Source organism: Taeniopygia guttata, chromosome 5, assembly GCF_048771995.1.
Source record: "Taeniopygia guttata chromosome 5, bTaeGut7.mat, whole genome shotgun sequence".
NCBI classification, from domain to species: Eukaryota; Metazoa; Chordata; class Aves; order Passeriformes; family Estrildidae; genus Taeniopygia; species Taeniopygia guttata.
The window spans coordinates 64545680-64562581 of NC_133030.1; the positions used below are offsets into that span (position 1 = coordinate 64545680).

The window sequence follows — 16902 nt, forward strand, 5'->3', positions numbered from 1 at the left end:
GGGCACCAACACCCCAATTCCCGGAGAGGAATCCCTGCCCCGAGCCCCGGGGCCCTGCAGGGATCCTCTGCAGGCACACAGAGCCCGGGGACAGGAGATGTGCTGTGCAGCCTGAGCTCTGTGAGTGCCAGGCCCTCCCGCTGCTGCCCCTGGCACACTCACTCCACTGCCGCCTCACTTCAGTGCACCGGTTATTCTGAGACGTGACAGGTGCTCCGTGCCATTAAATCTCTGCTCGGTATCACACAGCCACAGCCATAGGCTGATGTAACCACAGACTCCCAAAATCACAGAATCCCACACTGGTTTGGGTTGGAAGGGACCTTAAATCCCACCCAGTGCTACCCCAGCCATGGCAGGGACACCTCCACTGTCCCAGGCTGCTCCAGCCCAGTGTCCAACCTGGCTTTGGGCACTGCCAGGGATCCAGGGGCAGCCCCAGCTGCTCTGGCAATTCCAGCCCAGCCAGGAATTCCCAATTCCCAACCTCCCATCCATCCCTGCCCTCTGGCAGTGGGAGCCATTCCCTGGGTCCTGTCCCTCCAGATTCTGGTCCAAAGTCCCTCTCCAGCCTTTAGCAACCCTTTTAGTCTGCTCTTGTTGTCTTGGATGTTTTCTTCTCCATATTTCCTCTGCACAGAATTGAGTGTCACGGCCAGCTCTCTGCATGGACCAAACCAGGAGGTCTTGGCCTGGGCATGTTGGTGCCAGGCTGCCACAGAACAGGCGGTGTGGGACCAGTGGATGTATTTTTTTAAGTACTCCAGGAGATTCAGCATCTCCAAACTGCTCCTCACTGCAGCCCAGACCTCCCTGTGCTCCTTCCCCTTGGTGTCCTGGCCAAAGGCCACTGCCTCTTCCTAAGAGAACGGGATGAGCCTCCTCCCCCAGCTCTAGGGCAGAATTAAAAGTGTCTAGAACAGCACCTCCATGTCTGTGTGAGGGAGGACAGGTGGAACTCCCAGTTTCTCCCTCGGGGCCGTGCCTGGTCCAGCCCTGTAACAGAAGCTGCTGTGAGGGGAATGAGGACAGGAGAGGCGGGCAGAGCTCCAGCCCTGTCACTGCCCAGACCCCGGTGGGAGCCCTGCCACAGACACTGCCCAGGGCACCACGGCAGGACAGAGGCTTGGGAAGCACAGATTAGCATCTTCCCATTTGGAGACCTGCATAGGAAGGCACTGGAGAGGCAGGGGATTGTATAATTAACAGTGAACTTAATAGCAAACCTCTTTTATATCTCAGCGCACCATTTGCACAAAAATAGCTGTTCCCTTCCCAGCCAGCACATCTGAAGTGCAGATTAACAGATCCTACATTTCACGTTTCCAAAATTCTGTGGCTTTTACCCCCACAATTTATTAGCTTCAGATGTGCATCTCCAGTCCCAGAGGAGCTTACCGTGAGCTGGAAGGCTGAGCCCTGGCAGGATCAGTGGCAAACTAACAAGGTCAGTCCCATCCTCCCGTTTCCATGGCGATCGCTCTGATAATAGAGAACAGGCAGCACCAGCCCTCTCCCAGCTCCCCCAGCTCAGCTCCTGGCTTTGTCTGGCTCCCTGGGAATGGGGCTGAGATGAAAGAGAGCTCACAGCAAAGAGGGGAGCGCCGTGGCGCTGCCTGAGCACGTGTTGGGCACCCGCGCCCTGCCCTCAGCACGGTGAGTTTCCAACAAAGGTTCCCTCCAAGGGCCTGCTGTGTCTTGGGAAGCTTCAGTCTTTGCTCAGGCTGCTCTTGGCTACCCTAATCCTGCCACAGATCATAGGTTTTTGTTTTATTCTGTTCAGCAGGATGTATTTTCTCCACTGCAAGATTTCTCCTGCTCAGTTGTGAGGACATATCTATTCTGGGAGCAAAATGGCCAGCGGGTGACAAAAGGTTTTTGGTGCAGGAAAAAGAGCGTGTCTGGTACCCAAAATATTCCAGGAGAGGACAATGCTGGGCCACAGCCCGAGGCAGCCTCTCTCTCCCAGATCCCAGGGGATAGGTACAGGGGCTGGGATGGCTCTGCTCCCCTAAGTGGAGATGCCACCTTCCAAGGAGGGGTGAGAGTTTGGCACAAAAAATCCTGCTTGTGACTGAAAATAGAAGCTTTCCAAACCTCAGCTCCTGGGAATGAAAGCCAGCTCCGGTGGGTGTATCAGGATTTAGGAGTTTAAACTGCTTGTGGAACAAGGTTTCTGCTTTGACTAAATAATCCAGAACTCTGCATTGCAATAAAGTGTTTTCACCAATCAGAACTGTTTCCTAGTTCACTGGGAAGTACGGAAATATTGCAGAACTGCAGGAATATGTGTGTTTGTCTAGCTGCATGTACACATCCGAGTGCAGACATCTGTGAACTGGGTGTGAATCCCAGCAGCCCTCCACAGACCAGTCCCTGGAGAGCAGCAATGTCAGCTGCTGTGCCTGCAGCCTGTCCTGCTCCCTGCCTGGGCTGTAACCTGTCTGAGTCTGTGAGGGGATGGGCTAAAGAGGCTGCCTGGAGCAGAGGCTGGCCAGAGCTAAAGGATAAAGCAGGGATTTATTAAAAGCCCTCACAGGACACACCTTGGGCAGTGCAGGAGCCTGGCCAAGGCTGCACACAAGATGGACCCTGGGCCAGGAGTTCTCACACTTTTATGAGTTTTGGTCCCTTTCCACACTGGGGTTCATTGCCCAATTCCAGCTCCAGGTGCTGCAGTCCCACCCTCCCAGGTGGGAGGATTGTTCAGTGTGCTGAGCTGGTTCTGGGCTGGAAAAGGATTGTTCTGTGTGCTGAGCTGGAAAAGGATTGTTCTGTGTGCTGAGTTGGTTCTGGGCTGGAAAAGGATTGTTCTGTTTGCCTGAGCTGTTCTGGGCTGGAGAAGGATTGTTCAGTGTGCTGAGCTGGTTCTGGGCTGGAAAAGGATTGTTCTGTGTGCCTGAGCTGGTTCTGGGCTGGAAAAGGATTGTTCTGTGTGCTGAGCTGGTTCTGGGGCTGGAAAAGGATTGTTCTGTGTGCTGAGCTGGTTCTGGGCTGGAGAAGGATTGTTCTGTGTGCCTGAGCTGGTTCTGGGCTGGAGAAGGATTGTTCTGTGTGCTGAGCTGGTTCTGGGCTGGAGAAGGATTGTTCTGTGTGCCTGAGCTGGTTCTGGGCTGGAGAAGGATTGTTCTGTGTGCTGAGCTGTTCTGGGCTGGAGAAGGATTGTTCTGTGTGCCTGAGCTGTGAGCAGAGCTGCTGGCACTTGTGTGGAGCTCAGAGTTATTCACCAGTGCAGTTTCTCTCTGGGAAACACAAGGGCTGAAACAGAAAGCATCACCAGGAGCACTCCCAGAAGGGCACAGCTGCTCAGCCGGGTGCTGCAGGAGGGAAGCACTGGCTGTGCCCTGGGGACGGGGAGCTGAGGAGCCCCAGGAGCTGAGGAATTTGGGGAGCTGAGGACCTCTGTCAGTTTGGGTTTGCCTGGCTGAGCACAGGGCTGTGCCCACCTCTGGCAGCTGGGGTTTGCCTGGCTCAGCCCCTTCAGCTGAAATAGAAGTTCTCTGGGCAAGCCTGGAGAGGGTTTGAAGAAACCTGGTCTGGTGGAAGGTGTCCCTGCCCATGGAAAGGGCAGGAATGAGGTGAGTTTTATGGTCTCTTCCCACCCAAGCCATTCTGTGATCAGACTACAGCGTTTTCTTGCACATGGAACATGCCACTGCAACAAAAACTGAGCAATACTTGCAAATTATTTACCTGGAAAGGAAAGAAACATTCCTAGAATAGAATGCCTTGTAAAACTTCCTTCTGAAGGGACTCATCGAGGGAACAGCCAAATGGGATTGGGAGTGGGGAGCAGTTCCCAGACACCTAAACACATCAGTTACGAGCATTGTTCTGCAGCCTGAATGGAGAGATGTAGAATGGATATGTCATTGTGGTGCATTATATTATCATATTTTAAAGCTACCCTCAGCTGTAACAAGCTCTGAGGTGTTTTCTAAAGTGATGAAGTATTTAATAAAAGTAAGACAAAGAGCCACTGGAGACCTCGGTGGCTTGTGTGCCCTTTGAAACACATTACTGGTCCAAAAGATATTAGCTTAATCCTCTCTTCTGGTTAAACTGTGATTCATCGTCTGAAGGAGAAAGATTTCAGTGCAGCTGCAAAACCCTTTGAGTTTCATTCAGCGTATCTGGATAACATTTCCATGCCATTCTTGTTCCCCCTGTGTAGCAAAGGAGGCAGATTATAAAGGATGCATTGTCTGCCAGGATATTTCTTCACATGAAAGGGGACAGTGAGCAGCCTGTGGACGTTGGGGTGCCGCTCCTCCCCGCGGGTGCCAGCCCCGATCTGTCTGCAGCGCCCCAGCTCCAAGGGCTGCTCCTGCCCTACTCCTGCCAGCCTGCAGCAGGCTCACAGCCTGTGCCAGACCCAGTGCCTGGGACAGCTGAATGTGGGCTCCAAACCACGGCTGGGGTGAGCCGTGTGTTTGACTCCGTCTGTGAGATCCTCATGGTTCTGCCCTCCGCAGGCTGCTCTGGTTCTGTGAATCCTCTCTGCTCGTGCCGTGCCCAAGCATGTCCTTCAGAGCCATGTTCAGAGCCAAAGGAATGTTTGCAGTGACAGCCCCGGCACCAGGACCCCCAGCACCAGGACCCCCAGCCCCAGGAGAGGGCTGCCAGCCCAGCCCAGCCTCCCTGGGCTGCTCCCTTCCCTCTGCATCCCCTCCGGGCAGCAGGACCTTCCCTCAGCACCAGCCTGGCAGCTGGGCTTCTCCTGCCCCAGATGGAGCTGGGGGTGTCAGAGCAGAACACCCCTGCACCCCGGCCTGGGTAGGCAGCTCCAAAGGCCCGGAATGTGAAATTAAACCCGGACCCAGGGTAGGTGCCAGCCCAGTGATCAGCGTTGGGCTGGAGCACCACGACCTTGGCACTGCCTGCCCTCAGGCACAGGAGACATTTCTCATCTCTGTTCCAGCTGCAAAAATATTCTTTTCCCTTTCTCTGCCCCCATCGTTCGCACGACAGCCACTAATGACCCTTTTCTGTCAGTAATATAATATAACTGTAAGAAGCCAGCACTGAATCAACCTAACCTGTATTTAACTGGAGTTCAGGGTTCCTTGCCAGACCTGCTGAATTTTCCCTGAGCATCCCACCTCCCTCAGCACAAGTCTCTAGCTCAGAGCAATTAACCTTTTTCTTTCCCTCTGTAATGCCTGAATTTCAGCTTATTTTATTTTCAAAAGAAATCATATTCTCTGAACATGCAACAATCCTATAATTAAAATAATTTGCCCTTGTGGCACAGGGGTTACATAATTGGCAGGGAAGGATACTTGATATTTTAATAACTGTGAGGCGTATGAGAAATTTTTCTCACCTTCAGCTGCCTGTGAACAGGAGCTGCTATGTTTTACAGCTTCACAATCCTCCTCAGTCCTTCTGACGAGTCATTTGCTCAGAACTTTATTTTCCAAATGAGCCAGTATCTCACTAAAATAAGCTGAACTCCTTTGCAAAGAGAATCAGAAATTTCCTACAGTACCTTACTAAGAAGTTCATCATGCTTGCTCAGATGCTACACACAATGACAAAACACTAAAAAAAGTGAATGTGGGAGTGAAAGAACCAAGTCTGGAAGTGGAAAGAGTCATTGATGTCTGACTGCAGCAATGTCCCAGGCCCAGGGCTGGGCTCCCACACACCTTCTAGTATCACCTCTGGCAGGGGTGAAATCTAAAATCTAGCAAATGTCTATTCTGTTGTATTTTGAAAATTCAGTGTCAGACCATTCCAAGCAACTGCAATGTCTTTTAATCATAGATTTTTAGGATCATTGACTGGTTTGGGTTAGAAAGAACCCTTGAGCTCATCCAGTGCAACCTCTGGATGGGCAGGGACACTTCCCACTGTCCCAGGCTGCTCCAAGCCCCAGTGCCCAACCTGGCCTGGGCACTTCCGGGGATGAGGGCAAAAGAGTTTTCAAAAATCCCATAAAATGAAAAATAACAAAAATTCTAAATATTTTCCAAGCCCAAAATGTGAAACAACGCTAAAGGGTGTTGCTACAGCTCCTCTGCATTCTGACACCTTCTAAGCCATGCCAGGTGGTGAAGCTGAGCCAGCTGTGCCCCACCAGAAGGGATGAAAATGTTCAGCCCTACCTGTGAATGTCCCGATCCCTCCCTGGGCTCGGGGGAGTCTCACACCTGAGTCAGTCAGTAAGGGAGGACCTGGCACGGTACCAGTCACGGTCTGCCTCGCAGGATCTGCCTCTGCACAGCCTCATTTCAGCAGAGCAGCCTCACCGTGTGCCCTCCTGCGTTTATTTTATCCAGCAGCCAGACCCCAGACCTGGCGGGGATCCAGCCCAGCTCCACGTCCATCCACTCTGCCCTCAGCCGGGAGCAGAACCAGCCCCACAGCATCACTGGGGCTGGAGCTCTGCTGCCGTCAGTGCCCCCCAGAGGAAACCCAGCCCTGCCAAGGACACAAAAGCTCCCTGAGAACCTGCCACCAACAACTGAAAATGAGCTCCTCAGGTGGAATTTTGGAACTGGAAAGAGGAACAAGGACAGGAAATTACCATAATAGTCAGAAATTGGACACAATAAGTGGCTCTTAAGGAACACAGGCAGGACTGAGGGACTCACATATGCAAATGTCTTACTAAATAAAGAGCCAAACAATTTCAGTCATTAAACCAGGAGAAAGATTCCCAGCCCTCTTGCTGGGACAGGATTTTCCATACACCCAGCCCAAGGATTGGTGCCCTCACCTCCAAAGAGGGATGGAGGGCTTCCAGTCAGGAGCTCTCCTGCCCCCACCGCCCCGGGGAGCCAGGCAGCTGGAGAGGGACAGAACTAACAGCCTTTTGTGAGAGAGACACTGAATATTCCTGCAGCCAGAGTGCCAACGGTTTGATATTTACATGAGAATAAACCTGGAAAAGGCTCTTTTGTAAGAAGACAAATTTATTGAGCCTGACTGTGGGGACAGGGCAGTGTTTAATCAGGAACTTGGAAGGATGGTTATCCATGCCCGAGCACAGGCACCAGAATGTGCCCAGCTCTTGACTGAAGAGACCAGGACAAACCCCGTGTGGTGGAAGAGCCTGGATGCCATTCCTGCAGGAGCTGCAACGCGTGACAGGACACACCCTGCCCCTGTGTGTGTCAGATCTGCATGATTTTGGGCCCCTTGGGTGCTCCAGTCCAACCTGCTCAGCCATGAGCAGCAGTGGGGTCATTCCCACCTGAGCCAGCTGCAGAAGAGCATCGCCAGTGGCATCACCAAAGGCATCACCAACAGCATCAGCAAAGGCTTCATCATTGCTAAAGGCATCATCCATTTCTAAAGGCATCACCAACAGCATTGCCAAAGGCATCACCAAAGGCATTGTCCATCACCAATGGCATCACCAAAGGCAGTGTCCATCACCAAAGGCATTACCAAAGGCAGTGTCCATCACCAAAGGCAGTGTCCATCACCAAAGGCATTACCAAAGGCAGTGTCCATCACCAAAGGCAGTGCCCATCACCAATGGCATCACCAAAGGCATTGTCCATCACCAAAGGCATCACCAAAGGCAGTGTCCATCACCAAAGGTGGTGCCCATCACCAATGGCATCACTGAAGACACCACCAAAGACATCGTCCATCACCAAAGACATCACCAAAGACATCGTCCATCACCAAAGACATCACCAATGGCATCACCAAAGGCAGTGTCAGTACCAGGGCTGTGTCAAAGCAGCACGGGAAGGGCATTGCAGGTGTCCCTTGCCCCTCAGTGTACTACCAGCCAATGCTTTGCTTAGTGCAGAGATAAATGTGAAATATTAGTGCGTCTTTCTCAATAGAAAATGAGAAGGGTTGCTTTTAATGAGTGGAAGAAGCATAAAACTGGAAAAGAAAGCAGCACAGAAATTAAAATGATTGTTTCTTGTTTTCTTTTTCCTACAGACTATTCACAGCGGAAATAGCAGAGCGATAATGAAGTGAAAGTTGCTTATACATTTCCTTTTATGTGTATCCTGTGAAAAAATAAGCCATTATTATCCTACACTAATACATTTCAGACTGGAATGCAAGATAAGGACGTTGGGATGGTTCAAAGGATGAGGGGCATTTTTCACTGCAGTAAAGAATCACACTGGATTCTCTGTATCTTCATTTTCATTGGAAAGATAACACAGAATAAACAGTTCTAAGGTAAGCACAAAGAAATCAATGGCACACACATCTTCTGCTGGAATGTACAATGGATAGCATATTTTTAATAGTGGTACTTCAGAAAATTGTATCATAAAAATGCACACAACATCTCTTTGAGCTGCTATCACTGCTAGTTACAGATGAAATCACAGATCTCAATCCTGCCAGCCTCTTCCCCCATCCAAACTCACAAAGGAGCTCAGGAAGGTGTTCAAGGCTTCCTCGGAGGCCAAGCCCCAGGTGTGCACAGATGTTCAGGATTTAAGAGCTGTGCAGTGTCACTGGCCTGACCAGAGCCCAGGACAGTCCCAGCTCTGAGCTGATCCTTCCTGTAGAATCACAGATTGGTTTGGGTGGGAAGGGACCTTAAATCCCACCCATCCCACCCCTGCCGTGGCAGGAACACTCCCACTGTCCCAGGCTGCTCCAACCCCAATGTCCAACCTGGCCTTGGGCACTGCCAGGGACCCAGGGGCAGCCACAGCTGCTCTGGGAATCCCAGCCCAGCCAGGAATTCCCAATTGCCAATCTCCCACCCATCCCTGCCCTCTGGCAGTGGGAGCCATTCTGTGAGTCCTGTCCCTCCATCCATTGTTCTTCACTGGTAAAAAATGCCCTGAGCAGCCCCCAAACCCCCTTTTGGGACTGACTGGAGGAGTGGGAGCATTTAGAAGGTGTCACTCTTGTTCCCCATGGCAGGGGTGCGAGGGGTGCAGGGGGGCAGGGGGAATAGGGGGCAGAGGGATTTGGGGGGCAGTGCCCCTGAGCCCCTCCCACGGGGCTGCAGCAGTGCCAGGCTCCTGTAGCTACACCTGCCCTACAAACAGCACAGCAATTGCTCAGGAGCATTTTAATAGAGATCATCGATGATTTCCTTCCCTTCTGTTAAACTTCTGGGACAAAAAGAAGGGCTGACACATCCGGATCCACACTGTGATAAAATCACCCCACAGACCCTTGTACACAATAGTATATATTGATACTTGCTGCACAATAGGCACTTAGTGATACAATCACACAATAGATTTTAAGTTTCTTGATTCATTCAGATGCTCTGAGGATTTCGCCAGCACAGATAGCAGGGAAGATAATGTCCTTCATCTAATCACTTTGGTCAGAAGCACTGTATTTCTGAGGGAAAAAAAAAAAAAAAAAAAAAAAGAGCCCTTTTAACATATAGCAATTTTGTTGGTAAATGTGGCAAACATGGTTTTAATCTTAGTTAAAATTCCAAACATACAATTTGAAACTAAATAAAAGGAGCAATAAAAACCCCATTCACCATGGCTGCTGCGCCACTGAAAGATGGTAAAATGCAAAGCTGGTACAAAACCCTTTGGAAACTCCAACATCAGCTTCTTTTTCCTTTTTGGCTCTGGCTCCTGAAGTTGCTGTTGTTTCAAATTCCCCATGCAGTCAATGCCATCCAGCAATCAATGAAAGCTTGTTCCAGACCAGCCCTGCTTCTCATTCCTGCTACAATCAATTGAACCTGTCAGGAAGGCACCAGATGCTGCTGCATTTTTCCCTATATAATATTAGGAAAAACATCCAGCACTGGGTGTGCAGGGAGCCTGACTTAAGTGTAATTAAAATGGAAGAACCTCAGTCCCCTGAGAATGAAGTATTGACAAACCTTTCACTTTCTCATTTACAACCCCATATTTGTGTGCTGCCGACTCCTTCAAAAACAAGCAAACAAGGGAGAAACAAGAAATGAAAATATATTAAAATTCAAATAGGACAAAACCCTGCAGATTTCATTGTGTCCTTACACTGGTGAAACAGCTGCTGGGTGTGATGGCAGCGTTGCTGGGGCAAATCTGTTAAAGCTTTCACAGATTGCTCTGGCTCTCTCATAACACTTTCCCTTTGCAGAGATGTTTAATAGGAGACAGAAAACCCAACACGTAAATGATGGGTAGTTCTGCATCTTCAAGGGAGTAAAGTAATGCAAGATTAGGTAACAGACAAATATTTGGATGGACAAAAATTTGATACATTTTAAAATATATTTCTGTGGCAGAATTATTGCATTGTTCAGTTCTCCTCATGTATAGAAGAAGAAAATATACAGACCACAGATCTTGAAATATATATATACAGGTATGTATGCATGTATGTATGTTTGAGTATTTTAGACTTTTGTTCCAGGACCTTATTTCATAACTGGTGCCAGGAAGGCTGAGTGAGGAAGAAGGAACAGTAAAACCAAGGAGATATGGGTTTCAAATACATCTACAGGCAGCAAATTTCCACCATGGGAAAGAGAGTGCTCACACCTGGGTTTCTGCTTTACAGAGCTCAGGAATAATGTGCATGCAGAAAGAGAAAGCAAAACCCCTCTGGTTTCCAAGCAGTAAATGAGATGAACTCACCCAGCAGGATCCAGGACAGGGTCTGGCCACAGCACTGTTCCATGGGAAATATGGGAATGTCACTCCACAAAAAAGAAGCAACCAGCTAGGGGCAAATCACACTCAAAATATACAAAGAGTGAGGTTCCTCAGCTTAATATTTAGCTAAAAATTTTATGTTCTGTCTGTCCTGGCTGCAAGTTTTTCCAGAGGAGGTTTGTATGGGATATGGGGAAAAATTTCTTCCAAAAGGAGTTGCCCAGCCCTCGCACAGCCGCCCAGACAGGGGTGGAGTCCCCAAACCTCGAGGGATTTAAAGCCCTGTGGGAGGCACCTGGGGACATGGTCAGTGTGGCCTTGGCAGGGCTGGGGAAGGCTTGGACTGGATGGGCTCAAAGGGCCTTTCCAAAATAAATGACTCTGTGGTTCTGTTGCAGCATCCCCTTCCTGCTCAGGGCATCCTGTGAGAGCAGGAGCAGCTCCGAGCTCTGCAGCAGCCACGGAGCCACCACGGCAAGCACGGGCCTTGGTGGGTGGCCTGTTATTCCCATTTCATGTACTGCTGGCTTCTGATAAATTGAGATAAATAAACGACGCTGCACACCCACGCCTGATGAGCTGTAATTCAGCTGAAAATCCACATTTCCACATGAGAGGTGCTAAAGGAAAGGAGCAGCAGCAGGTGGACATTGCAGCCCTGTTGACTTTTCCATTTTTCAAATCAGGACATGGGGTTTGGAATTAGAAAGGAAGATGAGTAATGGTGAGTTAGAAGTGTGAATGTGATAAATTCTCTCACTTCGTGGTGATACCCATCACCTCAGGGAAGGTAGGAGGCTGCTGTAAATGACAGTTTACAAATTTTCGTGGCAGCAGCATCCCCTTTCTGTGATACAGATGATGGATAAATATTTCCTAGTGGTCTAGCAGCTGACCTGGTGGCATGAGTGTCTTGCAAACCACGTCTCCTGGCCTGATCTGTGTCCCCTGCAGTCAGCGAGGGACGGCTGGCTGGAGATGAGCCTTCCTCAGAGAGAGGCCGTGCCACGAGCTGCATCCCGATCAGGCTGGGCCCTGCAGGAGCCCAGAGCACCCCCAGAGCAGGGCAGGGTCCCTGGCAGCCTGGCACAGCTGCTGGGGACGCTGGAACACAGCACCGTGACAAATCCAGCTGCCAGGCGGGTGCTGCCAGCCCGGCACGGCACCCACGGGACCTCCTGGCCCAGACGGGAGCGCTGCTCACCCTTCACAGCCCCGAGGGCTCTGAGGAGACCCCAGCCCACTGGGAATCCACGACAGGACCTCACCAGCTGCTGCAGGCCATTCCAAAATCCTCGGATCTGGGTGCTGGGCTGACCCCAGGAGTGTAAAATTCCTCATTTCCAGCCCTGCAGCCAAAGGAGGAGTCTGAATGCGCAGGATCAGCTTCTCAAGGCTGTTTATTTCCCTTATCTAGAACATTCTCTCTCTGCCCTGCTGAGCTCTGCCCAGCAGCTCGGCCATGGCATTCTGTCTGCCCTCAGGGCGGTGTTTGCATTTTATACCAAAAACTACCTGTGCCATGTTTACAGTAACGTGCCAATATCTGTCATTTATGTTGGGCACTGTGTCTGTGCCTTAAACCAACAGAAAAGTGTCACCATCACAGCAAGGCATGGAGGGCAAGGAGAAGGAGAAGGAGAAGGTCAGGACACGCCCAAATCCCTCCATCTTGTACTTCCTTGAACCCCATTCTAAAAATCCCAAAATTCTACTTTTCCGCCCTGTGTTAACTCAACTCCCACACTACTCAAACCCTTGTGGCTGTAATTCCTCACACGGAATTGGCAGTTTTTTTCAATGGGCTAAAATGGAAGCCACAGGTGGTTTTGACTTTGTGCCAAGGTCTGTGAGCCCCTGCCAGGGTCTGGAGCCAGCCAGGGCAGCCAGAGGGATGTGCTGGGCTCCCACACAAAACAGTGCACCAACAGCCCGGAAAATGCTTGTGGACCTGGGGCCTTTGCAGACGCAGCTTGGGCCACAACAGACTGGAGCAGACGATCCTGGTGGACCCTTCCCACCTTGGATTCCATGGATTCCATGATCCCAGGATTCTGTGAGGAGGTTGTGGCTACCCAGCTGGTCCTTGGCACAGTGTCAGTGACAAAATCAGCCAAGTAAATCCACAATACAATTAAAAGATGTGGCTAGTGGGGAAAAAATGAGATTCAGTTAAAAAATGGTGGGTCTGTGGCTGCCCTCAGGGAACACAGGGAGCACCCAGCCCCACAGGAGGAGCACCCAGCCCCACAGGAGGAGCATCCAGCCCCCTAAGACACACACCCAGCCCCACAGGAGGAGCACCCAACCCCACAGGAGGAGCACCCAACCCCACAGGAGGGGCACCCAGCCCCACAGGAGGGGCAGAACCCACAGTTCTCCAGGCTCCTCCTGTCCTGTTCCAACCCATCCCCTCTCTCCTGGCTCTCACTAAAGCTGGAACAGTTTGCAGCATGACTGTCTGTATTTCCATCACCACTCCATGCAGGGATTATCCTGGATTTTCATTTCCTCCAAAGGGCTGAAGATTCCTTGCGTAGCAAATGCGTTCCTGACCCCTGGGTTGGAAGCACAGTGGGCTCTGGTACAGTGAGAAGTGTTAGAAGTCTGGGCAGAGTGTTCCCAAATCCATCAGGATCTTAAGTGACCCCTTTAATTTTATGGCTAAATGTATTTGTATTTGAAACAGCGGATAGTTTAACATATGTAAATCTATTTTTTAAATATTCAGACCTAGCCATGCAGAGAAGCCCAGACAGGCCTGAGACACACCTCACATGCCTGAAGTGTCTGTGCTGTGCACAGAGCCAAGAGCAGGCAGCCTGTTTACTTAGGCCTAGCATGGATTCTTCTCTTTGATAATCAGAATTAGAAATTAATAAAGACTCAGAAGATTACCCAAGAGGAGTCAGGTGCTCCAGGAAATGCACCTTGTAGGGGTGTGCTCTCCACACCAAGAGGACACAGAGTGAGTGAGAGTTAGTGCCTGTTCTGTCCATCACTTCAGGGGACAGCTCCTGCCAGCTGCAGGGTTACAAAGAGAGCAAAGAAAACACATCTGGCCTGCTCGATATTCCAGACACAGCCTGGAGCTGCAGAGCACTGGAGAGCAGTGAAAAGGTGTAAAAGCACGGGAGCCAAGCTGGGGCAGTGAGCCTGTGCCCCTGCTGCTCCCTACAATGCACACTGTGAGCAGGAAAGCGCTCTCCAGAGCCCAGGGTGTGTCCCATTTTGGGGAAATAGAGAGAAATATTTCCTGTTCACTTGGTAACTCAACACAAGCTAATTTGGAGGCAGAACTCCCCCAGCCTCTCCTCTTGCCTGCCCAGGAAAGGGGCTGGGGCTGAGCCCCTGACGGGCTCCCCGTACGTCTGTCCCACTGCTCGGTGTGCCCGTGGGGACCCCGGGACATGGCCCCGCTCCGGGGCACCCACCTGCCGGGGGTCCCACAGCCTGCAGCACCGGCAGGACCCCCAGCAGGTCCCGGAGCCCAGGGCTCCTGGGGGCAGATCTGTGCTCCAGTTAATCCAAATCCTGCTGTATCCGGCCATGGATCAAGCACAGCCAACAGCAGAGTTTTCCAAAGGGTCACCCGAGACCCCTTTCCCTATTGAGGCAATAACCACCAGCTCTCAAGTTGCCATTTAACTCCTGCCACTTGTTTTTTGTTCAATTCCCACAAAAACCATTACTGGAGTAACAAAAATATTTGCTAAGCAGAGCCCAAGTTGTTTTGGTTTTTGTTTGGGGTTTTTTTTGACAAAAGCTCAGCAACAAAACTGGTGAACAAATTGCCTGTGTGATTTCCCCGAGGATCCATCACTCCCCTCTCTATCAAAGCCCAGTTCTGCTGCCCCACACGCCTGGTGGGCACTGGCTGTGCATCCTGGGGCTCGGATCCGGGCACAGCTCTGCTCCTCCAGCAGCTCCTCAGCCAAGCAGCCTGGCCTCGAGTAAAGCTCATGCTCCAGGAACATCCTCTTATTAATTTTCCGAGTTTATGGAGTCAGCTGTCACATAACGGCAGTTCCTCATCTCTGAAGGAACACGGCATGCATGCGAAATGATTGCAAGAATATGTACCCTCAGGACATATTATTTTCTTAACTAAAATTCAAGTGCATACTTATTACTCAAATCTTTGTCTCAGAAACAGCTTTGCCTTCACATGATGGAATTACAAACCACCAGACAGCTTTTAGGACTTGTATGCAAAACTGCTTTTTAGCACGGCTTTTGTAGTTGTCTTATTTATCTAATCTCCATGAGTCATAATTCCTTTAGGATCGCTTTCTTCTTTCTACATTTCATCTCACCAAAACAAATTAAAAAATCAGAAAGCAATGGAAAAAACAAAAGCAAGCTCCTGCTCCAGCCTGGAGTTGATGCAGTGCTGCACATAATTTGGATTTGTTGCACCATTTCTAATAGGAACAGACACCCAGATTACCTATGGAGTCCCCAGGCAAAAGACTCAGCCACAACATCTCCCTTGGAAAGGAGGAAAATGGAAAGGTTAAAAAATAAAATAGAGTAGGAGGAGGTAGAGTCCCATTCTCTGAAGGAATTTAAAGCCCTGTGGATGTGGCACCTGGGGACAGGGGTCAGTGGTGGTCTTGGCAGGGCTGGGGAAGGGTTGGGCTCGATGGCCTCAGAGGCTTTTCCAACCCAAAAGGTTACATGATTCTATTCCAGTGGGCATTCTACAGCAGAGCCAGCCCCCGTGTGCCAGTGCCAGCACCACTGCAGTGGCTCTTGCAGGTTCCAGCTGTGCCAGGGCCCTGCTGACTGGGGACGGAGCACAAGGACACCCCGAGGCACCCCTGGCTCATCTGCAGACCATGCAGCACACCTTCCAGCCTGAGCTGTGAGTAAAGCAAGGACACAGTGTTGTGTGAATCGTGAATGCAGACCCGTGACCATCAGCAACCTGCCTGGGTAGGACTGGGAATCTTTCATCTATGAGAAATTCAGATTACAAAAGCATAGAAATCTGAGATTTAAACAGTTTTCACCTCTGGAAGAATATTTCCTTTCCCTTACTGTCACATCAGCAGCAACACACTGAACCTTGTACTGTTCTGATTGGCCAGAACACCTACAAAATTATATTTACAGTGATCTTGCAAAGTGTTCCATCAAGATGGGACAGATAGCTGAGCCATAGATTTCTGTGAGGAAATGCCACTGGAACTTGGCATCTTCTACATGTGCCCATCACTTTGCTTTTGCAGGCTGAGCTGGGGCAGGGATGGTAGAGTGCAGCTGAGATGTTTGTGTGCCCAAGCCCCTCTGCTGCATTGGAGCCCCAGCAGAGCAGTGCTCCTCAGCCATGCCTCTAAAACAAACGCTGCTGACCCAACAGCAAGGATTAGTTCCACATCAGGATGACATTTATCCACCCCTGGAAAATGACTGTTAATTCATATTGATTCTGCAGCCTGGGTGCAGTGAGTGGAAACATCAAACCCAGAGGTGCTCTGAGCTGAAATGACAAACACAAACACTGGGCAGGGGCTGGAACTTGGTCCATTCCTGCTGTGCTGCACCACCCCCACAAGGTTTGCATTACCTTTGTCTTTGAAATGCAGTATTTCCTCAATGTCCTCTCTGCCAGAGCTGTTCCAGCTGTTCCAGCTGTTCCAGGTAACCCTTCCTGACCCTGGAGCAGGGATGAGATGAGCCTCTCACACCATCCACGCTGGCAGAGTGTGTCCAGCAGGGAATGCCAGACCCCAAACACCGTAGTGAACACAGACAGGACATTGCCCCTGGTGTTTGGGGGTTTTTAAGGTTTTGCACTGGCACGGTGAGGAGAAGCTGTGAGGAGAAGCCGTGCAGCAGCAGCAGTGCTGAGGGCAGGGAGGGCAATGCTCAGCATGTCCTGGCCCACCACGTCACCTGGGCTCAGGGGACACGAGGAACTTCTGCTTAACCACAGGTGCTCTGGAGGGGAGAGGAGGAGAACACAAAACAGGAAGGCTAAAGGCAGGGAAGAGCAGGAGAGGAAGGGGAGGATGGGCCATCAGCCCCCTGAGCAGCCCCACAGGGTACCCAGGGCCAGGTGTGGGGTGTCCCAAGCAGCCAGCCAGCTCCAGGGGGACCCCGCTGCCTCAGCCAGGCTCCACCTTCTCCGTGGGTCCTTCCACCCTCCCGAAGGCTGCTCGTGGCTGAGGGTGGGACTGAAGCAGGACAGGGATCCTCTGACCCTGGCAGCCCGGGCAAAGCCAGTGCTGCAGGGTGCGAGTGCTGCCAGATGTGGCACTGAGCAGCTGCACTGGGCTGCCCTGCATGAATCCCCAAAACCCACAAGAGCTGCCTTGCTGGCAGGGCGCAGCTCTCC

At 51.0% G+C, this 16902-nt stretch overlaps 1 long non-coding RNA gene across 1 annotated transcript; it reads left to right on the plus strand.

Moving 5' to 3' along the window:
- Positions 1-429: 429 nt before the first annotated feature.
- On the plus strand, positions 430-11127 carry LOC140684200 (uncharacterized). The gene is made up of 4 exons (XR_012056133.1): positions 430-1447; positions 7912-8160; positions 10190-10269; positions 10958-11127. It is a non-coding gene; the product is annotated as an uncharacterized lncRNA (long non-coding RNA).
- The last annotated feature ends 5775 nt before the right edge of the window (positions 11128-16902 follow it).